Source organism: Mus musculus, chromosome 2 (genome assembly GCF_000001635.26).
Source record: "Mus musculus strain C57BL/6J chromosome 2, GRCm38.p6 C57BL/6J".
NCBI lineage: Eukaryota > Metazoa > Chordata > Mammalia > Rodentia > Muridae > Mus > Mus musculus.
Genome location: NC_000068.7, coordinates 163,919,030 through 163,944,024, shown reverse-complemented (window position 1 = coordinate 163,944,024; position 24,995 = coordinate 163,919,030). Strand labels below are relative to the sequence as shown.

At 46.8% G+C, this 24,995-nt stretch overlaps 1 long non-coding RNA gene across 2 annotated transcripts; it reads right to left on the bottom strand.

The window, feature by feature from the left end:
* Positions 1-954: 954 nt before the first annotated feature.
* Positions 955-24,958, bottom strand: Gm35886. Of its 2 annotated transcripts, none has more exons than XR_375201.3 (3): positions 23,831-24,958; positions 2,200-2,311; positions 955-1,243 (listed from the first exon to the last, which is right to left on the bottom strand). It is a non-coding gene; the product is annotated as a predicted gene, 35886 (long non-coding RNA). The 2 variants fall into 2 exon arrangements; XR_866929.1 differs by lacking the exon at positions 23,831-24,958 and adding an exon at positions 3,735-4,070.
* Positions 24,959-24,995: the final 37 nt, after the last annotated feature.

The window sequence follows — 24,995 nt, the reverse complement described above, 5'->3', positions numbered from 1 at the left end:
AGAGGGTAACTTTTACAAGTCACTTCCCTCCTTCCACAGTGAGTTCAGGGATTGGGTCATCAGGCTTGCATAGCAAGTACTTTGACATACTGAGCCGTCTCACTGGCCCATCCCTATTTCCTTGGTTTCTCCCTGCATAGTGGTGTCCTGCCACGCAGAGCCAGGGGAAGCTGCTCTAGCTTCTTGGGGCTCTTGGTCTCAGAAGGTTGTAGCTTCTAAGATTTTTCAGTGGGAGGGTCATGCTAGAGCAGGGATTCCTAACAGGTGATGGATCTATGAAGAAGCCAAGAGTATAAAGAACCCAAAGACTCTTCGAGCTGGAGAATGGTTGAGAGCAAGCTCATGGCTGGATTCCCGCACCCCTCATGGCCTTCCATAGTCATCTGAATCCAAACTGACCTTGCTGCACCTCTCAGCTCATGGCCTGACCTAATGGATCTCCAATTGCTAAAATAAATCTGGTTTGGGACAAATCGTTGACTTTTCTGAGTCTGTTTCCCTATGAAAAAGCAAGGGTCGACATAATTATCTAGCAGAACGGTGTAGACACAGCAAATAAGGAGAGGCACCTCCAACAGAGACTGCGCTTTTCCTTCTCTGACCCACCTGATTCATCCTCGCAGTGGAATCAGCTATAGGCTCCAAAGCAGCAGGCAGCCCCCCCGCCACCCAGAGAGATAAGCTAAGAAAATAACGTGGTGTTAAAAACATCTCCAGAAGGCCCTAAGTCTCCATTCTGCCAGCTGCCACATAGTTCTCAGAGCCCTTGCCCCCTCAGGCTGGCCAGTCTCCAGACCGATTAAACACTGATGTCATCACAGCTATACTTATCCCCCCCCCTCCCCCTCCCCCTCCTCCAGGCAAACCTGAGCATCAGTTCCCTCTCTCAAATAAAAAACTGAACCTCCACCTTGGTGGAATTCTCCAGACTCACTCTTTTCGCAGATTCCTGGTAAGCAATATGGAAAAGCAGAAAAGTTAGAGAACAAATATGTGGCCAGCAAAGAGCTCAGTTGGCACGGCTCATTGTCTTGTGTCAGGCGATGAGGGCATCCCGTGGCTCCTGTGTAGACTCAGTCCAAACGTCTGACACGCCAAACTTAGAGACGCTCTAGAAAAGATCTGACCGCTACTCTTCAAAAGTGTCAAGGCCCGGAAGCCAAGAAAACTGAGACGGCTCATAGGTCAGAGGAGACCAAGGAGATGGGACATCTTCACATAGGGCAATGTTCTAATTAAGGAACTAGAAGAGAAAAATACATCAGGGGGAAAAATTAGAAAATCTGAATTAAATATGTAGAACGGTTAATAATAGACTGCAGTCACCAAGTCCATATTTTAAGTTTTACAAATGTACCATGCTTATGTAAGAGAGAGTCAGAATAAAGGGCCAGTGGGAACTTTGGGCCCCCGTTTCTGTAACTTTTCTGTAAATCCACATTTGCTGAAAATTTTAGTGTTTAGAAGCAAAACCAAAGAGGCCGACCCTGGGGAGATGGCTCAGTCACTAAAGGGCTTAGCACTCAAGTGCGAGACCCTGAGTTTGGATCCCCAGCACCTAGGTCAAGAAGCCTGATGTCTGGCTGGAGAGATGGCTCGGCAGTTAAGAGCACAGGCTGCTCTTCCAGAGGACCTGGGCTTGATTCCCAGCAACCACACAGCAGATCCCAACCACCTCTATCTCTCTTTCCAGGGCATTTTCTGGCTTCCATGGGTATCATGCAATATAAAATTCTGTAAGCAAAATTCCCATACACCTCAAAAGATAGATAGATAGATAGATAGATAGATAGATAGATAGATAGATAGATAGATAGATAGATAAAAACAAAGACACCAGGCATTGTTTTTTGCATCTATAACCCTAGCTTGAAGGGTTGGGGTGGGGACATGGTCTGAGGGTGTGTGAGGGTATGGGTGGGTGGAGACAGGAAGATCTTAGGAATGCATTAATCAATCAGCTCTGGGTTCAGTGAGAGTTTGTGCCTCTGAATGATCATGGAAAGAGATACCCAAACCTGGCCTCCACAAGCACGAAGCTCCCAGCTCTTTAAACAGTCTTTTAGAATATGTTAACAGGTTGCAACTGACACTGCTTTAACCACAGATCTTCCCTCCTCTCCTCTCAGTTGAGGTTCCCTTCCTTTCAGATGACTTTAGCTCATGTCAAGTTGGCATAAAACTATGCAGCACACTCACCACTGTCTCCGCCCTCGAGGATATCAGCTTGGGTGCCTTGCTGCTCTCCTGTGGTCTCCTCATGATTGCAGAACCAACACCTGACTCCGACCACCGCCGTGCTCTTGCTCTTCTAAGGAAGAATGAGAAAATGACTGTATCAGAAAAGGGAAGCTTCCCACAAATTCCTAGTCTGGATCTCATTGACCATGACTGCTGGTGTGTGTGCGTGTTCGTGTGCGTGTGTGTGTATGTGTAAGATTTATTTATTTTATGTGTGTGAGTATGTCAAAAGAGGGCATAGGATCCCATTCCAGATGGTTGTGAGCCACCATGTGGTTGCTGGGAATCGAACTCAGAACCTCTGTAAGGGCAGTCAGTGCTCTTAATCACGGGGCCATCTCCCCAGCCCTGATTGGTGTGTGTGTGTGTGTGTGTGTGTGTGTGTGTGTGTGTGTGTTTTAAAGACCAGGATATGTTTTGTATGTTTTGTAGAGCCAGGTATGGTGAGGTGGGAGGGGAGCCTTGGCCAGTCCACGATGAGGCATCCCTTCCCCGTGAGGTACCAGCCAGCCATACAACGGGTATAGTATAGAATAGAGTTTAGAGAATGGGAGGAGTTGAGAAGAGAGGAGAGAGAGAGAGAGAGAGAGAGAGAGAGAGAGAGAGAGAGAGAGAGAGAGAGAGAGAGAGAGAGAAGAGGCTGGCCAGGAGCAGAGAGAGTAGATAGAAGGAGGAGGGGGAAGGGGAGAAAGGGAGGAGGGGTCAGGGAGAGAAGAGAGTTGGAGAGACAAGGGACAGAGAGAGAGGACTAGCCAAACAGCCCCCTTTATAGCAAGCCAGATAACTGTTGGGCAGAGTCTAGAAGGAATACTAACAATGGCTATCATAAGCTACCTCTAGCTGCAGCAGAAGCTAGGGAATGCATTTCTCTAAATTCCACACACTTGATGATTCTAAGATTGGCGTTGCTTAAGAACGTGTACAAGGGCTGGAGATGTGGCTCAGTGGACCCAGATTTGGTTCCCAGCACCCACATAGTGGCTCACAATCACCCATAGCTTCAGTTCCAGGGGACCTGATAGCCTGACCTCTGTGGGCACTGCATGCTCATGGTGCACAGACACTCATTCAGGAACACTCAGATGCACATAAATTAAAAAAAAATCTGTGAAAAGGATGTAAAGAAACTGTTCATCCTCACAGTTGTGATTTCTCATTTTATATTTAATCATATTTAATATTTAATCTGAGCTACAAAAGCTTTGTGTGAGTGCGTGTGTGTGTGTGTGTGCGTGTGTGTGCGTGTGTGTAAGAAACAGAAAGAATGATGTGTTTATGCTCTCATGTTTGCATGTGTGTCACACTTCGTTTATGTGGAATCCAGACTGTGTGTGACACTGGGTGTCTTCTGTGACTGTGTCCCACCTTGCTTTACTGGGGCAGGATTTCTCTCCCACTGACCCTGGAACTTACCGGTTTGGTGAGTCTAGCTAGCTTGCCAGCTATGCCTAGTCCCTACCTGGGATTTCGGGGACGCTCACTGTTCCACCTACCCAGCTTTCCATGGATCCTAGGGATCTGAGTTGTAGTCTTTGCGCCTGTGCAGCCGGTACTTTCTCCACCAAGATATTTCTCAGCCCTACCAAAGCTATCAACACGCTTCCTATTTCTGTTTTGAGGTATGGTCTTCCTATGTGTCTCAGGGCCTCAAGCTCACAATTCTGCCTCGGCGTCTTGAGTGCTGGGATTACAGACGTGTCACTCATGACACCTGGCGGTTCCTAAATACTTTATTTTTATCTCCTTCTCCATTGTCAGCATTTCAGGATCGTGGTTAAATGCCAGGGTCGAGGGATTTTACTCACAATAACTTCCCTCATCTCTCTCTGGTTTCTCCACTGCCCTGGAATCAGACTCTTAAGAGAGAGGAAACATCACAGTAACCAAACCCGCTTCCCTCATCCAGGCTGAAGCTGTCCCTTTAAAAGAGAGAGAGAAGCAGAGATGGCTCACCGCCTCAAAAAAGCCCTCTGACTGACAGCCAAGGGCTCCCGGGAGGCCTGATGTCACCATGAGTGAACACCAAGCCATCCAACCAGCAGCTGAACAGTGACTCGGCTCCTTGGCCAGGGTGGCTCCACCCAGCACCTGCACAGCGGGACTTACTTAAATGTCGGAAGGATCTATGTTTAGGGTGCTGCCTTCTGTCCATCCCAGGATCCCCAGGGCCTCGCCTGCAGCCTTCCCTACCAAGCCAGCCAGAGCTGGACTTCTCGACTTTTTTTCTCCTCTAGGCTTTGACCCTGGCATTTAGTCCACACAGCGCTGAAGACCTTGGACAGACCTAGGCACTTCCAGGGTTCCGATATTAACCGGCTCTCATGTGCAAACCTCCCCACCCCCACCTCAGTTCTCCCGAACCAAACACTATCCTTCCAGAATTTTAAGAACAGTGCAGCCCACTGTAAAGCGAAAAGGAAGTATGAACTGGTATGTATGTGGAAGGCAATGTAATTTATAGTGGGCTTAGGAATCATCATGGCTGACATCCTTCTGTACTCTGCTCCCAGGATATCTCTATACATCTGTGCACTTCTTGTAGGGAGATATTAATTATGTAAACCTACATGAAAGCACACATAATCATACAGCTGGGTTAATTCGTTCTGTGTAGACACCCATGTGACAGCAGCTTCGTTGGAGACTGATTATGTTCAAGCATATTGGTCCACATCCTGCCTCCTCTGACCTTGACACCAATGCATGGGTAAGACATTGATAAAAATGAGAAGGGAGAGGCTGAGAGATGGCTCAATGGTTAAGATCACTGACTGCGCTTGCAAAGGTCCTGAGTTCAATTCCCAACAACGACATGGTGGCTCACAACCATCTGCAATGGAATCTGATGTCCTCTTCTGGTGTGTCTGAAGAGAGTGACAGCCTACTCATATACATTAAAAAAAATGAGAATGGGAGCTGGAGAGATGGCTCAGCAGTTAGGTACACTTGAGTTCTTCTGGGAGACCTTAATTCAGGTCCTAGAAAGCCGTACCAGGGAGCCCACGACTGTCTACAAGTTCAGCTGAAGGGAATCCATCGGCATCCACACTCGTGTGCACACATCTATATGCAGAGACATGCACCTACACATAATCAAAAGTGGGTCTGGAAATGGGGAGATGGTTCAGTTGGTAAACTATTTGCCTTGCAAGCATGAGGATACCAGAACCCTCTCTGCTGCAACCCCTACCCTCCGCCCCAAACAAGCAGAAATAGGTGGATCCCTGGGACTTGCTGCCCAGCCAGCAAACCTAACCTAACTGGTGAGTCCCAGGCCAAAGAGAGACCCTGTCTCCAAATAAGGAGGGTGGTGCTCCTGAGCAGCTACACTCAAGGCTGCCTTCTGACATCCATGGACATTGGTACTCACATGTGCAACACACACACACACACACACACACACACACACACACACACACAGGGATGCACACAAAAATAAAAATAGGATGCAGGTGGTTTACATAATTTTTTACTTAATAATTCAAGGTTATTTCTTCATGTCATTTATTCCTTAGAGATATCTTATTTCGAAATGGTGAGAATTGAACCCAGGGTCTCAGGCACTTCAGGCAAGCACCCTACCACGGAGTTACATTCGTAGCCTCAAATATTATTTTTCTAACTACCCTTGGTTCTTGTTCATCATACTTATTTCTGATTGGTTGCTATTTTATTTTATTTTATTTTTATGTATGTGAGTACACTGTAGCTGTTTTCAGACACACCAGAAGAGGGCATCAGATCTCATTACAGATGGTTGTGAGCCACCATGTGGTTGCTGGGAATTAAACTCAGGGCCTTTGGAGGAGCAGTTAGTGCTCTTAATCGCTGAGCCACCTCTCCAGCCCTTGGCTGCTATTTTAAACAAGACTGTGTGCAGCATCTTTTTAGTTCAGTGTTCCCAAAAACAGGACAAGAAACTGATCTAGAGCACGGGGTTTCCAGTTCGGGGATTAAAGAGACCAGGGTTCAAGTTCCAGCCTGTTACTGGCCAGCTAGCTGGACTTAGCAGTGTACACCATTGCGGCCGCAGTTTCCCATTTATTTCATCTCCGTCTCCGTTTCCATGCACAGATGCAGACCCAACGGTCCTTGTCACACCATTTGTTGCTCCAAGGGCAGAAGGAGTTAAGAGCAACTTAATGTGACGTGTTGCCCAGTAGGGAGCGAGCACGCTGTAAATGTTAAGCCGCTATCATTCATCTTTGTACTCGCGTCTAATTATTTCCTTAGGAAAAGTTCCTAGAAGTAGGATTGCTGGATCAAACAGAGCGCTTGTCTTCAGCGTGATTTTTTTTTTAATAGTCTGCCAAATTGCCCTCCAGAAAAGCCGTGCCAATTCATAGAACTACCAGCTGCGCTTGGAAGTGCCCTTTACCACTTTCTCAACAGTGAATATCTAGGAAGAGAGAAATGAGGGAGGGAAGGAGAAAGGAGGGGAGTGGAGGGGGGAAAATCTAACCTTTGCTAATCACATTGAAGACATTCCCTTAGTGTTATTTTGCTTTCTGGTGCAGCGACATGCTTTCCTTTTTCACACTGGCCATTTGTTTCTCTTCCCGTGGATGCCCCCCCAAATTAGGTCTCCTCCCACCCCCTCACCCCCATTTTGGGATGTGGGCAAATGCTTTACCAACTGGACCACTACCCAATTAGAGCAGTCTGCGGTTGACTTTGGTCAAGTGTCTACTGTGGTGCTCTAATGGTTTACTGGGACCTCTAGCTTTGGACTTTCTTACCAGTGTCATCTGATCACCCCACCCCCGCCCCAGCTCTTGCTAGCCTAGGCCAGTGCCCAGAGAAACTGATAAGCCAGTGACTCATTTTGATCTAATGCTTGTTCTGTTGTGTTTAGAAGACAATCTGGGTGGCGCACGAGAAACAACCCAGATGGAAGAAGTCTTGGGGAGACACTTAGCATCCTTTATTACAAGCCACTCAGCTCTGGCTCCACGCTCGCATAACTGGCGAATCGGAGCCAGTCCCGGGGCTCTGCATGCCTGCCGTCTTTAGGTTGCAGTTCGGTATCATCTTCCCCTACAGCGTTTAAAAGTTTTATCTTCTAATGTGTGCAGTGATAACCTCGGGAAGCGTTCAGCTCAATATGATCTGCTAGATCTCATTTTATTTCTCAAGTTATTTTCCGGTTCCAGAAACACTTGGCACCTGCCTTAGTTTAGTATTCTTGGCGATTGCTCCCCTGACTAGTGCTTGCCGGGTCCTTCTTGACTGTGTCAAGTCCACATTTCTGAGATATTTAGAATCATCACTAGACAAAGAGAAGATTAGAATGTAAGTGTCTTGAAAACTTAGCACCTTTACAAGAAGATGCAACCACTTATTTATTTGGAAAAAATTCATTTAAAAAAAGATTTATTTATTTATTATTTATATGTAAGTACACTGTAGCTGTCTTCAGACACACCAGAAGTGGATGTCAGATCTCATTACAGATGGCTGTGAGCCACCATGTGGTTGCTGGGATTTGAACTCAGGACCTTTGGAAGAGCAGTCAGTGATCTTAACTGCTGAACCATCTCAACGGGGGTGGGGGGAAGTATTCTGAGAAGAAAAGAGTAGACATCTGGGTATTGGTGGCATCAGTGCATGTCTTTAATCCCAGCACTTGGGAGGCAGAGGCAGGTAGAACTTTGAGTCTGAGGTCAGCCTGGTCTACAGAGTCAGTTCCAGGACAGCCAGAGATACACAGAGAAACCCTGTTTGAAAAAAATAAAGCACAAAAGATGCAGAGGAGGAGGAAGAGGAAGAGGAAGAAGAAAAGGAACCATTTAGGAAGTTATTAGGCACCAGAGGAAACATTAAATGAGATAGAACTGAGCAGATGAACAACTCTCATGCCTGTAGCTGTGAGAATCAGTTGGGCTTGGTGGTGTATGCTTACAATCCATATAGAGAGGGAGAGGCAGGAGAACCTCAAGTTTGATGTTAGTTTGGACTATAAAGGGAGGCCCTAGGTTTAACTCTCAGTGCTGAAGCAGGGTGTTGGATGATCGGTAGCTAAAAGTTGCTCTAAAACAATATATGAGCAAAGGTAAAAACTCTCACTCTGCCGGATATTAAGGAACACTACAATGTTGTTAAATGTCCTTGGAGCATCTGACATATAAAGTCATATCAATGGGGCAGAAAGACTGCATCCAGCAACAGACCTAGGTGTTTGAGTGTCTGGTCTGTAAAGAGGCAGCAACAGAAATCAGTAGGGGTGATGGTTTGCTCTGGCTGGCTTTGTGTGTCAACTTGACACAAGCTAGAACAGCAGGGAGGAAGGAGCCTCAGTGGAGGAAATGGCTTCATAAGATCCAGCAGTAAGCCACTTTTCTCCATGATCAATGAGGGAGGGCCCAGCCCACAGTGGGTGGTGCCATCCCTGGGCTGAGGGTCCTGGGTTCTATAAGAAGTCAGGCTGAGCGAGTTATGTAAAGCAAGCCAGTAAGCAGCACTTCTCCATGGCCTCTGCATCAGCTCCTGCCTCCAGGTTCCTGCCCTGTTTGAGTCCCTGTCCTGACTTCCTTTGATGATGAACAGCAATATGGAAGTATAAGCCAAAGAAATCCTTTCCTCTCCAACTTGGTTTTTAGTTATGTTTTCATTGCAACAATGGAAACCCTGACTCTGACTTGGATAATCTTAATGGCGTCGGGGAAAGTGGTTCTGAATGGGAACAAATACAGTGATTTATCAAACAGTTAAAATTTAAAGGGAAAGATTTATGGTACTGGTTAGCAAGATATCTCTTAAGTAAGATATAAAAACTTCAACCAAATAGGATAGGGTGGTACCTGGTCTGGAGGCAGGAAGAGCTGGGAGTTCTTGAGCAACATACCAAGATGCTATCTCACAAAACCAGAAAAAAAACCAAAAAGTTCAATTCATTAAGAAAATAATTGTTTTCTGCACAATCACAAAGTGAACCAGTGGGGTTGACAGACTGAGGACATTGAAAATCTTTTATTATATATTTATTTTGTGTGTGCTCATGTGTGTGTCTGTGTGTGAGAGTGCACTGTGTGTCTATGTGTGCATATATGTGCATGTGTGTGTGTGTGTGTGTGTGTGTGTGTGTGTGTATCATGGCATGGGTGTGGAGTTCAGAGTAGGACTTCAGGATTTGGTTCTTTCCTTTTCCCACGTGCTCCTGGGGGACCAAATGAAGGTCACTGGACTTGGTGGTAAGCTCTGTTACCCACGGAGCCATCTTACCAGCCTGGGAAAGTTTTTTTGCAACATATTTTTTCAACAATAGTTCAAGGATTAAAATCCATAGGATGTAAGAAACTCAGCCATAAAGCACCAAGAAGGAAATCTGACAAAACCTAGTTTATAAAAACAGGAAACGTATTCCCTGGAAACTCAGAAGATGGATCCCTATACACAGAGAAGTTTAACTTGGTAATCAGAGAAAGAAAAATAAAAACGGGCTGGCAAGATGGCTCAGCAGGTAAGAACACTGACTTCTCTTCCACAGGTCCTGAGTTAAAATCCCAGCAACCACATGATGGCTACAACCACCTGTAATGAGATCTGACGCCCTCTTCTGGAATGTCTGAAGACAGCTACAGTGTACTTACATAGAATAAATAAATAAATCTTAAAAAAAAAGAAAAAAGAAAAACAGGAATGACTTGTTAGCTAATACGTATCAGATGGAAGAAAAAGAAAAAAACAAAACAAGACCCAGATGTCACAGGGGTGCCTGAGTTGCAGAGACATGAGAATCTAACATCTTAGAGATTAGAGTATCTGATGAATTACCTTAAAAGCATTCAGTAAAACCCAATTAATTTTCACCCATTCCTTCTTACATGGTTGACATAACCTATTACTAGGTTGCAAAGTAAGTACTATTTCACAATTAGTGTGAAGTTAAACTAAACAACAAGAGACACATTGCCAGGTTCTTCTTGCACCAATGTTATAAGGTTGCTTATCTCAGGAAAAGTTTACCTGTGTGTGTGCAGAGAGCCTTATCAGATGATCATGTAAATATATTTCTTATCGAAGGTCACGATGCAAACTTTAATAAAATACTTTGAAAATGACTGCTATACTTACCCCTCAACAATTCTATTTCTGTATAGAAACTCTAGCAAAGTTAAAGATACATAGTTCCAGGACTGCCAGGGTTGTATAGAAAGACACTGTCTTAAACAAACTAACAAGGATACAGGAATGAAGATGTTCAAAATAGTATTGTTTGTGACTGCAAAGTGCTGACAACATATTATACCAGTCTGAAAATAACTTTCTGCAATGAAGAAAAGGCTAAATAGCAGTTAAAACTAATACATTAGAATTATGTAAATTAGTATAGATCTCAAAATGGTATTGATTGAACAAAAGACAGCAGAATATGGTGCAATAGCCTATGTGGCGTTTGAAAACTGCCCTTTTCAGTGCCTGCAAGATGGGTTAGCAACTGGTAAGGCTGCTCTGCAAGTGTGAGGACCTGAGTTCCATTCCTGTGCCTTCATGAAAACAGCATCGTGTGACAGTGTGTGCCTGTGATCCTGACACTGGGGTGGCAGAGACAGGACGATCCTGGGGTTCACTTGCCATCTCTAGTTGAAACAGCTAGCCCCTAGTGCTGTGGAGACTGTTTCAAATGTAAGGTGGAGAGCTGGCAAGACGGCTCAATGGGTAAGGGCACTTGTAGCCCAAGCCTGGTGATCCAAGTTTGATTCCTGGGAATCTGCATAGTAGAAGGAGAGAACTGATTCCCACAACTTGTCCTCTGGTCCCCACGTGTGCTGTGGCACACACACACCTGCACCCACAGAAACAATTCATATGCGAGAGATAAACAAATGTAAATTTTTCAAAAACTAAAAAGTAAGCAATTGAAGAAGCCACTCAGCCAGGACCTCTGGCCTCCACACGCACACAACACATGTACACACATACTCACACACGCACACACACACACACCACACACACATACACACATATGCACACACACACACACACACCACACACACACGCACACACACACACACACACCACACCACACCACACCACACACACTCACACATGCACACACCACACACCACACACCACACACACACACCACATACCACACACACCACACACACACACACCACACACACACACACACACACACACACACACACACACACGCACGCACATGTCGTTTGCAGATACACCTATGCAAATGTTTTAGATCGGATTATCTAAGTCAGTGCATTTAATAGACCAAGAACGTGTGGGTGTCTCTTAGTGGTGGGGAATGAGCAGTAGCAAATCATGGGGGTTACTGATGATAGACAAGAAAATAAATCACAAAGAAAACTGCTGGCTTCTGAGAGTGAGTGTGAGGAATAAGTCATCTGCTCCTGGGGAGAGGGAAGGTCGCTTCACACTCACAGGGGAAATGCGTCATTACTTATGAAAAGCCTTCAGTTCACGCATCCTGTTGACCCCGCGGCTGCTCTGATAGTGTGTGCAGCACCTTTGTAGTAAGAGAGTTTAAAAAACGTTCTCAGGAGAGCAAGAGACTGGAAATAACTTAAGTATCCAACAGTAACTGGTTAGCCAAGTAACATGAAATTATTCTGTAATTTAAAACAGTGGCAGGGAGGTGTATTTGCTGTGGGGAAGGTGGGTGGTGAAAAAAAGACAAAATGTGGTCACGAGACCCCAGGAGGATGCTGCTATTCCGTGTGTCCTTGGGTGATGGATGGACAAAAGGGAAGGAAAGGGTGGGTAAAGACAGCGGAGAAATGGGACACTTCCCGCAGTGTTCTCTGGGTAACATGATGAAAACAACTTTCTTTCTTTCTTTCTCTCTTTCTTTTTCTCTTTCTTTCTTTCTTTCTTTCTTTCTTCCTTCCTTCCTTCCTTCCTTCCTTTGATGAAACAACTTTCTTTCTTTCTCTCTTTCTTTTTCTCTTTCTTTCTTTCTTTCTTTCTTTCTTTCTTTCTTTCTCTCTTTCTCTCTCTTTCTTTCTTTGAATTTTCAGTTTTTATTTATTTTTAAAACATTTTATTGGTTATTTTGTTTATTTACATTTCCAAAGTTATCCCCCTTTCCCAGTTTCCTCTCCAAGAACCTCCCCATTCCAACTCCCCCCTCCCCCTACCTTCACAAGGGTGCTCCCCCACCCACACACCCACTCCCACCCCCCACCCAAGCATTCCCTTACACTGGGGAATTGAGCCTCCCAGGACCAAGGACCTCCCTCCCATTGATGCCTGATAAGGCCATCTTCTGCTACATAGGCAGCTGGAGCCATAGGTCCTTCCATGTGTATTCTTTGGTTGGTGGTTTAGTCCCTGGGAGCTCTGGGGGGATGAGTATGGTTGGTTGATATTGTTTTTCCTATGGGGTTGCAAACTCCTTCAGCTCCTTCAGTCCTTCCCCTAACTCCACCATTGGGGTCTCCCTGCTCAGTCCAATGGTTGACTGCAAGCGTCCGCATCAGTATCTCAGTATCAGTAAGGTTCTGGTTGAGCCTCTCAGAAGATATCCATACCAGGCTTCTGTCAGCAAGCACTTCTTAACATCAGCAACAGTGTCTGGGTTTGGTGGCTGCATATGGGGCAGTCTCTGGATGGCCTTTCCTTCAGTCTCTGCTTCACTCTTTGTCCCCAAATTTCCTTTAGACAGGAGCAATTCTGGGTTAAAAATTTGAGAAGGGTGAGTGGCCTCATCCCTTAACCAGGGGCTGTGCATAATCTCTGGATATGGCCTCTACAGGTTCTTCCTTCCGTTTGTTGGGTATTTCAGCTAGTCATCTCTGTTGGGTCCTGGGAGCCTCTTGCTTTCCTGGTGTCTGGAACTTTCTGTTGCTATCCCCAGTTCCCCATCCCCCATTGCTACACGCCTCTGTTTAATTTCCTGGCCCTCTGTACATCTCCCCTGTCTCCTTCCACACCTGATCCTGTCCCGCTTTTTTCCTCTTCCCCTCCTTTCTTCCTCCCAAGTCCCACACACCCTCTACTTCCATGATTACTTTATTCCCCCTTCTGAGAAGGACTGAGGCATCCACACTTTGGTCTTCCTTCTTCTTGAGCATCGTATGGTCTGTGAGGTGTATTGTGAGCACTCCATGCATTTTTCCTAATATCCACTTATCAGTGAGTACACACCATGTGCGTTCTTTTGTGGCTGGGTTACTGTACTCAGGATGATATTTTCTAGTTCCATCCACTTGCTTGCAAATTTCATGAAGTCATTATTTTTAGTGGCTGAGTAATACTCCATTGTGTAAATGTACCACATTTTCTGTATCCATTCCTCTGTTGAGGGACATCTGGGTTGTTTCCAGTTTCTGGCTATTATAAATAAGGCTGCTATGCACATAGTGGAGCATGTGTCTTTGTTATATGTTAGAGCATCTTTGGGGTATATGTCCAGGAGTGATATAACTGGGTTCTCAGGTATTATGTCCAATTTTCTCAGGAACCACCAGACTGATTTCCAGAGTGGTTTAGCTTTTAATTCCACCATCAATGGAGGAGTGTTCCTCTTTCTCCACATCCTCGCCAGTATCTGCTGTCACCTGGGCTTTTTATCTTAGCCATTCTGACTGGTGAGAAGTGGAATCTCAGGGTTGTTTTGATTTGCATTTCCCTGATGACTAGGGATGTTGAACAATTCTCTAAGTGCTTCTCAGTGAGTCAAGATTTCTCAGTTGAGAATTCTCTGTTTAGCTCTGTACCCCATTTTTGATAGGATTATTTGGTTCTCTGGAGTCTAACTTCTTGAGTTCTTTGTATATATTGGATATTAGCCCTCTATCAGATGTAGAGTTGGTAAAGATCTTTTCCCAATCTGTTGGTGGCCGTTTTGTCCTATTGGCACTGTCTTTTGCCTTACAGAAGCTTTGCAATCTTATGAAGTCCCATTTGTCGATTGTTGATCTTAGGGTATAAGCCATTGGTGTTCTGTTCAGGAAAATTTCCTCTGTGCTCATGTGTGGGGACTCTTCCCCACTTCCTCTTCTATTAGATTTGAAAGTAACTTTCTATTTCTCCAACTCAGCCAACATCTTCATCAAGTCACAGGGCTGAGAGGCAGCAGAGAGGGCACCAGCAGCAGTGTTCAGGTCACTGTCCTACACTGTTCATGCTCCTTCCTGCTTCTCTGGGTCATTGCCTCCTTCCCTCTGTGTGTCCCAGATGAGGCTCCTTCAGTCTCAGTGAAATTTCTCTTCAGTACTCAGTAGTGAATGTGTTAGCCAGAGCAGGTGCTGGGAAGGGGGGTAATGGGAATAATGGGGTTGGGATTGACTGGGATGGGGAGAAAGGGTTGCACAGAAGGAGAGGAGTGGAGAAGAGATAAAGAATGCTAAGAATGTTTGAAAAGCCACAGGGAAACATTATTCTATAAACTTGCCTCAAGAGAATATAATACATATATATATGTGGGTGTTTATATGTACACACACACAATGGGTTTATGTCACATGGTATGATGGTGCTTCTCCCAACAGTCACTCACAATCAAACAAAACCCCGGTGTCAAGGAATATGGCACCTTTCCTTGAGTTGTTAGTTAAAGGAGCATAAGAGTCTCCCAAAGCAGTATGGCTGTTTGCACTGCTCTTGGTTGCTTTCTAGAACTTGAGGTGAGTTCTGGTGGATTGCTGAAGACACCACACACATGGGAACCATAACTGCAGGGATCAAGCTGGGACTGGCCTGGAAACCTCTTCCCTGAGGAGTTCCCCTGATTTAGAAGGTGCTTTGCAAGCTGCCAAGGAAGGGGGGCAGCCGCAGTCCTCCCCAGCCCTCCCCGTGCTACTGTGTAACTTGGGGAAGCAATCACAGTCTTGGAAGGGGACCAAAAAAGACTTAATGATCTGTCAGAGTAGGGGGTGGGGGTTGGGGCTCCAGCAACCATCTTACTGCCTTCTTACACATAGTGAGGTTAAGGCTCAGAGAGAATGGTTTCTTCAGGGTCAGTCAGTCTCAACAGGTATCTTTCTTTTGGTTCTGGGGAGTCCTTAAAGGGTGGGTACAGAAAGTTGGTTTATGGAGGAAGGGGTGTGATAATTTCCGGACCCCGGCAAGAAGGGCTGACTTCCTCCACCGAGCTGGGGCCTCTCCTGACTTAGCCTCTGCTGACTCAGCAGCTGAGTTATGGCTTGGGAAATAATGAATGGAAGGTCTAGGCAGCCCCTTCTTCTTTCTCACCCCGAGAAGGGAAGTGAAATGTGTTTCCATCGGTAGCACAACTCTGAGGTATCTGCTCTGCATGTGTTCTCCCAGAGGAGGAGCAGAGGTCTCCCCCCAGCACCTATGCTGGACAGCTCACAACCACACATGCAAACACACAGCACGATGCCAGTGTCAGAGGTGACTGGAAAACTAAGGTACAAGTACCAAGGGACACAATAGGTTCTCCACATCTGCGACTTCAGTGACATAAAGTGCAATGTCATTAGGAGTTGGTGGCAATGGGAGCTCATTGGGAAGAAGAGTAGGTCAGTAGCAGTGGGGGAGAGATGACAGAGGCCAAAGCGGGTGAAATGACCATGATACATGCCATGCATGTATGACATTGTCAAAAAAAATGTTCTTTAAAGCAACAACTCACCTTTTCTTTTAAATGAGCACAGACATGTCGTCAACTGTAATGATAACTTTCTGCTAAGACCTTTCTTCAGTTCCCAGAGAAGCAAGAACATTGGATTTTTTTTCTTCATGCCTAAGAATTTCATGCATCTATTCAACAAAATATGATCCCCTACCTCAGGAACTCACAGTAGTGAGGGTTATCTTCCCAAGTCCTGTACAAAGTCAAGGCAGCCAAAATTCTGTACAGATAAAGTGGATGATTTCCAGGGTCCACTCCTTACTAAAGAGGAATTAGGGGGGGTATTATACCTGATGCACATGCATACACACACACACACACGTTTATCCTCAGGATATCAATGTGAACCTCAGGCTGGTTTCACACTTTTACTGCCTCTGCCTCTTGAGTACCAGGCTAACAGATCTGCATCACCACACCTGGATGCAAAGGCCTTTTAATATTGTTTTGTAAGAGCCGTTTCTATATTAAGAGAATTCATCTTTTTAAACCACCTCATTTGGTGATTGCCTCATTACTCTTCCATATTTTCCCCTACCCCACATTTTCCTGTTTCCTTTTGACGTTGCCTAGCTTGCAAAGTTTCTTTTCCAATTTTTTTCCCATTATTTCCAAAACATTTCTATTTATGACCCCAGTTAGTTTTGCCAGCACAGGATAAGGTCTATGGGTATACTGTCCATATGAGGAAGCTAAGATCCCAATGGGATGTGGTTTATCATGGGCTGAAGTCCCATGGGAGCATACCAAGGGACAGAATTCACCCCTCTGTGTGCCTAGGCCTGTTGCATGTAGCTTTGCAACCCTGCTCCAGGAACACGCTGTACTACCAGCCCCAACCCAGCTTCCCTTGACTCCATGGATAAAACACACACACACACACACACACACACACACACACACACACACACTCATTCATTTTCAACTTGCATTTGGACACAATTGCTGGGCGGTACTATCTCCTGCCTGGAAAGGCACACCCTTATCAATATTCTTATCTCTGTACCTCCCATCTGCTCTAAACTTAGTTGCTAGGTTACATCCCGACCACCAGCCTGTAGGAGCAGCCTGTGTGGCCTCTCTGTTTTGAGATCTCCCGTGACTGGTCAACTTTTCTCCATCAGGAGCATGGCAAAACTCTCCTCTCTTCCCTTGTGGCTTACTCTCTTCCTACAGGGACCTGGAAGTCCTGCCTATTCCTTCCATCCGGCATTTGGCCCATGGCTTCTTTACTGATAGATCAAGAACCAACTGGGGAACAGGACAGCATCAAAACCACCTCTACATAGGTCTTTTCCTCTACTTTGTGAGTCTGTGTGGTATACATTTAAGGATATTAGCATGCATGTGAGTGCATGCTTGTGCTTGTGCATGCATGTGCATCAGTGTGTGTTGGTTGAAGATAGCCCGGGCATAGTGACCCTCGTTTTGGGGATGGCTGTCCCAAGTGAGTTTTGCTTTGTTCAGTAGAACCATCAAGTCTGCAACGAAGCCTGACTCCATTCCCTTTATCAAATAGCGAGTGATGAATCCAGCGTTGGAGACCAGGAGAATCTGTGTCCTGGCCTGTGACTTCTCATGGATACTTCTTCAGAGGAGTACAGAGATCAGAAAGTTTAGGAAGGAAGCAGCCAGAGGCAGAAGCAGACTGAGTCCTCAGTAGAGTGAGTCTGGTTTTGTTACTGTTTTGCTTGACCCTCCAAATGACCCTAAATGGTCCTTGCCAGTTTGAGGCTTTGGAGCATCCTCTGGTCTGCTGTGTGGTTGCCCAGCTCTCCGTGTGTTTGAAAGGGCAGGTTACGCCTGGAGTCTCCACAAGGAGATAGCCATCCAAGGTCACACAGAGGGCAGTGGCCTAACCACCTTCTAGCTCAGAGGTGGCATTTAGTGAATTGCTGAGGATTTGTGGGAACGTCATAGCAACAGCATAAAAATGGTAGAATGATAAATACAGGGCTGGGGAGATGGTGTAGTTGGAAATCATGGAGATCTGAGTTGTGATCCCCAGCACCCATGTGAAAAGATGGGTCCTGCAGTGTGGCTGTAATCTCAGTACCAGGGTGGTGTGGGGCGGAGACAGACAGATTTTTGAAGCCCATTTGTCAGCCATCCTAGTCAAATAGATGAGGTTCAAGTTCAGGGAGGGAGCTTGTCTCAAACAATAAAGTGGAGAGCGATCCAAGAAGATGCTTGACGGCAACCTCTGGCCTCCACTTGTGCACACACCCACAGGAACATATACAAACACCACGTCCTCCAAAACCATAAATACAGTGAGCATTTACAGGGAGCACACAGTACAACTGAATGTTTCATGTGTATTGTCACCTACCCCAGCCCTACCAAGTGGCCTTTATCACTCTTGTGTTATTTTATTTTAGATGCTTGACTGTTTTGCTTGCATATAGATCTATATACTACACATGCGCATGGTGCCCTAAAAGGTCAGATACTCCTTAGGACTGGAGTTAAAGATGATTTACACTATGTGGGTGTTGGAAACTGAAGTCCTCTGGAAGAACTGCCAGTGCTCTTAACTGCTGAGCCATCCCCTCCAGCCCCATCAGCCCCATTTTGTTGATAAGAAAATGTAGGCACTGAGTTTAGTAATTTGCCTGGGAGATAACTACAAAGTAACTAGCCACCAGTGTAGTTGGTTGGATGAAAGAATCAATTAACAGATAGGTAGTTAAAATCTGAGCTTATAAAAGTCCTTAATTTTCACATTCTAAACATCTTTGTCTTATATTTTAGACACGTTGAAGGCAGATATTTACCCAAGAAAATACGAGTGTTTCCTTTCCAGGCACCATGGTCAAGGTCATGTACCACAGCATTCACACATAGCCTGGGATAAACTTACATCAGCCAGGATGCAAAGAGAGACAAGAACAGAAATCTTACACTGTACATAAATATAGCCAACCCAGCCCAGTTACACCCACACAGACACTGATACACTTAGAGACAGGCAGACATTGAAAAGGACACGCCGTCAGTAGGAGACACTCAAGGAGACAGAGCCACACAAGGACCAGGATGCATGGAATCTGTGGCCTCAAATCCTCTGCCTCTCTCTCTCCCCTACACACAACATAATACACACACGCACGCACGCACGCACGCACGCACGCACACACACACACAAACACATACATACACACACACACACACACTACATACAAATGCCAGGGTGTACACTGCATTTAAAACTCTACTGGATACACTTAGCACAAGGGTATATACCTTGCAAGGACATACTCAGAGACAAGGTCATTGCTGCACAGATGAGGACATAGGTTTGCACACATAAGCAGAGATCACACACACACACACACACATACACACACACACACACACACACACACACACACACACACACACACACCCCTACCCAAGCAGGCAGAACACAAACACAGCCAAACCCCATTTTCTTCTTGCTGACCTAGCCTCACACAGACCCACTTAGATCTTGGCTGCATTCCAGCCCCTGTTTGTTTTCTTTAGGCCCAAACCATGGTTTTGTGAATCATGTAGAACTTAAGGGCTTCTTCCCTCAGCTTAGGGCAGAGGGGCAAGAAGAGTAGGGGCTCCGCCCACCCGTCCTTTCCATCTCTAGACGTTCACAAAATCAGCCTTATCTTTGTCCCTCACCTAATTTAAAACACCACCTGTTCCCATTTATACAACCTCTTGGCCTTGGACTTCGGTGCCTCCAATACAAGTCGTGACCACATCCTTCCATGTGGCCTCAAATCCACATTTCCCTGCTCCCCTCCATGTCACCCGTCAGAGGAACATTCTCTCTCAGCTGCCTGCAACAAATGGCATTCTGGTTCAAACCCAGACTCAACAGCTAAGAAGAGGGAAGGCACCCCCATTCCAGGCACCCTCAGAGCAGCCCTGGGGTTATTTTAAAATGGGGGAGGGCTGAAGAGATGGCTCAGTGGTTAAGAGCACTGGCTGCTCTACCAGAGGACCTGGGTTCAGTTCCCAGGACCCACGTGGCAGATCACAACCACCTAGAACTCCAGTTGCAGAGTACTAAATGCCTCTTCTAACCTCCGTGGGCACCGGGCATGCAGGCGATGCATAGACATACACGCGCAAGCAAGACACCTGTGCACATAAAAAACCGTACGTGTGAAGCCACTGGCTGTGTTTTATTTATTGCTACAACATCAGGGACCCTAGTAGATAGCATCCCCAGCATGAATATCACTTCCCCCGGGGCAGACGGCCTTCAATCCTTGGCAGAGTTATGGTCTGCCCACTCAACCCCCATAATACTATAAAATAGAGATATGCATTACCATAAAATAGAGATATAGTACATGCCTTCCATCACAGTTGTAATTAAACTTGACAAAATCGAACTATTGCACAATGTCAGGAATCATTGGCGTCTTATAAATCCCATAAGGCAGAGGCCAGGCGTGTTTTATTTGCCCCTGTATCCTGAGCTCTTGATGCGGACCCATGCAGTTCTCTCTCTCTTTCTCTCTCTCTCTCGTGAGTGTGTGTGTGTGTGTGTGTGCGCGCGCGCGCATGTGCTTATGCATGGGAAGGCTCCTGCATTTGTGTGTTAGTGCGTGCAGTTTTGCTAGCCTAGTTGGCCCTCGAGCCCCCGGGCTTCTCCAGTCCTCAGCTCTGCAGCCCTCAGATTACAGACACATGTCTGGGCTCTGAACCCAGCTCCCCATGCTTGTACCATAAGCACTTTACCAACTGACGTGCCTCCCAGACTCCTTGTCTTTGTTTCTCAGTGGAGAATCCCGAAAAGGACATTTCCCAGACCTCACGTCCAAAATAAGGAGGGGCTTTGAAGCTGCGCAGGCAGTGCCCCATCTCACCAGCGGGTAGCGCTCTCCATCTCTGTGGTCCTAAACTGGAAGCTCTGGTTTCCCATATAGCCTTTCCCTCAGATCAAGCCTCACAAGTCTCCATCCACAAGCCCAAGCCTCTTCTCACTCTCCAATTTGTTCTTCAAACCTTTCTCATCCTCAGACTCAAGTGGCCGGCCATGACATTTCCAATGACGAAACTACATATTTATAAGGGATCAAACACTCGGGTTTATAAGCCAAACCCTATTCTTGGAATATTAGCCGCATGCTAACCTGAAAGGAGAAATCACACCGAAGGCTGACTAGGCGTGTTTTTCTTAAAAAGTGGCACAGGACTTTAACCTCGGCACCAGAGAGGCAGAGCTCATGTGTTCAAGGCCAGCCTGGTCTACAGAGTAAGTCCCCGGATAGCCAGAGCTACATAGTGAGACCCTGTCTCAAAAATTCAAAACAACAGCAGCAGCAGCAACAACAACAACAACAACAGAATTGGTTTGTGCTCATGGGGAAGGGAAGTGTGACCCTTGAACTTGTTCTCAGAGAACAAGAAGGGTTTTTTTTCTTTCTATCGCATGGGTCTCAGGGATCAAACTCAGATTGTCAGGTTTGGTGAGACTTGCTTTTACACTCTGAGCCATTTCACTGTCTCCCCCCCCCCCCCCCACACCCCAGACTGTCTTTCTTCCTCGAGAGTCAGCTTCATGGGTGTTTCCCACCAGGAGCCCCACCCCCACTCCCCGAGTCTCTTATCAATTGTACAGGTGACCTGGTTCCTGACGGAACCAGCAAGAGGTTTCTGTCTTTCAATAGCTCTGCCCACATGTGCCATATGGTGCTCTCTGAGACCCAGTTTCCCTCTCCCCAAGATGAGACAGTCAATGGTATTTCGGGTTCCTTTCGCTGTGTATGTTAGGCTCTGACAGGCGGGGAAGCTGTGTGGACTTTAGAGTGTAAACTCACACTTGTACAGCATCAGGTTGAAGGACTCACTTGATAGGGAGAGCCACATTGTGGGTCTCTGTTTTACACTTGGTGAAACTGAGGCCCAGAGAGGTTAATTTACTTGCTCAAAGTTGCTGTTCCATTGTGGTATAAAATATGATCTCTAGGCAGACATATGTTCAGGAAGGGCTCAGTGGAGCAGCAAATACTTAGTGTCTCTCACTTGGTTGCCAGCAGGTGTCAGCTGTGACTGTATCAAGGTTCATCCACAATGGGTCCCAGGTTGGCGCTCTCAAAAGGCCAGGCAAGGCTGGCAGATGAGTTTCTTATGGCATCTCTAGCATGGAGTCTTCATGGAGATTAATTTTATTTATTTATTTTGCAGTGAGTATGTGAGTACACTGTAGCGGTCCTCAGATACACCAGTAGAGGGTGTCGGATCCTGTTACAGATGGTTGTGAGCCACCATGTGGCTGCTGGGAATTGAACTCAGGACCTCTGGAAGACCTCTGGAAGTGCTATTCACTGCTGAACCATCCTTCCAGCCCTTGTTTGCACAGTTTTAAGAGCGGCCTAGCGGTCCTACTGATCCTTGGTGAGGTAGCATTTGACTGTCCAAAGGTCAGCTCAGGGTTTGCATGCTCCTGTGCAGGCCGCTTGCAATATTCAGTTTGGACCTTCCTCTTGGGTCTCTGAGATGTCTTCCCTAGTTCCAGGCCAAGTTCAGTGACCCTCGCAGCCCCATCACATATGCGTCCCTGAATGAATTTGCCTTGGTGTTAGGAGTAGTGGAAGAGACACAAATTTTGGAATTGGGCTGCTACAAGCTTCAGTCTCATCCCTTTCCTGTGATCTTTGAGATATGCAAGCCTCAGCTCTCAGTTCTTCCTAAAATGGGGGAGAGAGGTGCTCAGGATACCTCCCTCATAAGCTGGTGTGAAGGGCTCCTTCATCCAACCTACATAAGTTAGTTAAATTAGTACCACTTTTTACCTAGTACCCTACTAGGCCCTGGGGCAGAGAGAGAGAGAGAGAGAGAGAGAGAGAGAGAGAGAGAGAGAGAGAGAGAGAGAGAGAGAGAGATCCACCTTCTGCACACATGGGATGGCTCAGACAGTGACTAGAGCGACACAGAAAATAAAGCTCAGGAGATTTTGCCATCTCGGGGAGGTGCCTGAAGGAGGCCTTTACTGCAGAGGTGCTATCTGCGTGAATGTCCGTGAGAGCAAGCCCTGTGGCTTTCTGGAGAGTATTTCTGGCAGAGGGAAGAGAAATTCCTTTGGGTCTGAAGCCAAGTGAGCCACAGGGATATGAGGGAGATGAGGACAAGAGGTGGCCGAGCACACAGTTGGGACCTTGTGGCATCTGGACTCTGACCCTGAATGAAATGAGAGCTGTGATGAATTGGGACAGAGAAGTGGTCAGCTTCTGAGTATATGTTGGGCATAGAGGAGTCACTGATGGACACACATACACCACACACATACACATACACACACACACACAAACAGAGAAAGAGAGAGAGAGAGGAGAGAGAGAGAGAAGAGAACGCGCTCGGAGATGTATGGTGTCTGAATGACTAGAAGGAGTGAGGTTCTGGGGTGTCTACGAGCAGAACATTCTCATACTTCTATTGCTCTCAAGGTCAGAGTTGGCTTCCTGGAAAGGGGAAGAGGCTCGAGTAGCACCCCCTTTGTGTCAGGTACTCAGCGAGGGGACAGAATTGGTCCAAGGACCTAGTCTACCCTTACATAATTCCCTTTGACTGTGTGGAACTAGGGAAAGACATCACCGCCGTGATCAAGTTACAAGACGACATAAAGGATAAAGGAGGGGGTACCCTTTGGGGGACAACCCAGCAGGGAGTTAGAGAGAGGGGAGGATGAGAAAGGCCTGTCAGTCCTGTGGTAGCGTTGAAGATGGAGAGCCCATGTGTACGGGCCCAGGACCATTTGCAGATGTTGAGATGCCAGCACACACGGACTTCAGTCCTACATTTGCAAGGAACTGAATCTTGCTGGCACCTGAATCATCATGGAATCCGACTCTTCTCCAAAGCCGGCAGTGACAAGCCACCCCTCGCTAATACTTTGTAACATTCTAAGCAGAGAACCCAGCTCAGCTGCACAGACTTACAATCTAGACAGATTGCACACTAATAAAGGTCTGTTGCTTTTAAGCCTCTTGGTTGGCTATGAATGAACAGAAAATAAATACTCACAACCATCCAAAACAGAGGGTTCCTGCTGTCATCGCTCCGATGAAGAAGTAGGTTAGTGAGATGGAGGGGCTCCCTCTAGGTCCCTCGGAAAGGAGGGACTGAGCAGTCCTTTCCTGAGGCCATTTCAGAGGGCTGCTTCACGGGAGGGGGAGAGCAATTAGAAAGGATTGCTGCTTCTGCTGGTAGAGTGGACCTCTGGTCATTCAGGTTTGGAGGGCAGAGGAGGTTTGCAATTGAGTGTATCTCTTTATACCCAGGCTCTGATAATCTGTCCCTATGGGTGTGAATCGGGGGACCATGGGCATCAGGATGTGTCTGAGAGTGTGTGCCAGTGTAAGCCTGCAGCAATGTCTCAGGATCTTGAGTCTGAGGGTGTCTGTGCACCAGAATGAATCCATCCCTGTGAGTGACTCAGTCTGTACGGCTGTGTCTATAGGTATGAGTGTTCTGAGGGTGACTGTCCCAGTTTTGGGGACAGATCACTACAGGAGGAGGGGTGCTAATGTTCCCTCTCTGTGAGAGACTCCCAGGATATGTCTGCAAGCAAGTGTGGGTGCACGAAAAGGTGTGTGTCTGTCCAAACTTCTGTGGGGTTTGTGGGGTCTGAGGGTCTCCAATATGTGGGAGGACATGTCCTGCCCGCCTGTTGCTCCCTGTGACTCTGCAGGTCTCTGTGTACCCTCTGAAGTTGCCAGTGGGTATATCTGCTCCTATGTCAGAAAGAGTCACTGTGTGTCTATAGAGTGTCTGTCTGTTCAGGTATCCGTGAAGGTGTTTGTCCAGGTGTCCCTCTGTCCCCGAGTGTGAGGGAGTCCGAGATCTCTCTTGCCGAGCGAATACATCCTTGTGGGTGCTTGTGGGTGAATGCAGGTTTCTTGGATTTCTTGGACTGTGTCCCTCTGGGAGCCTCAGGGTATCTGGGTGAGGCCTGCATGAATCGGGGTTACTGGACACCTGCCTCTGGAGTGAGTCTGAGGACTCACAGTCACGGGTCAGAGCGGGCACCGGAGGTTCAGCCGCAGCAGCCGGGCGCAGACAGCCTTGCGGCGGGCTCGTGCACCTGCCCGGTTGGCAGCGGCGGCAGCGGTGGCGGCGCAGCCCGCACCCTCGCGGCTCCCAAGCCCCGCCCGCGGCGCCCCCTCCCCCGGGCCTCGGCGATTGGCTG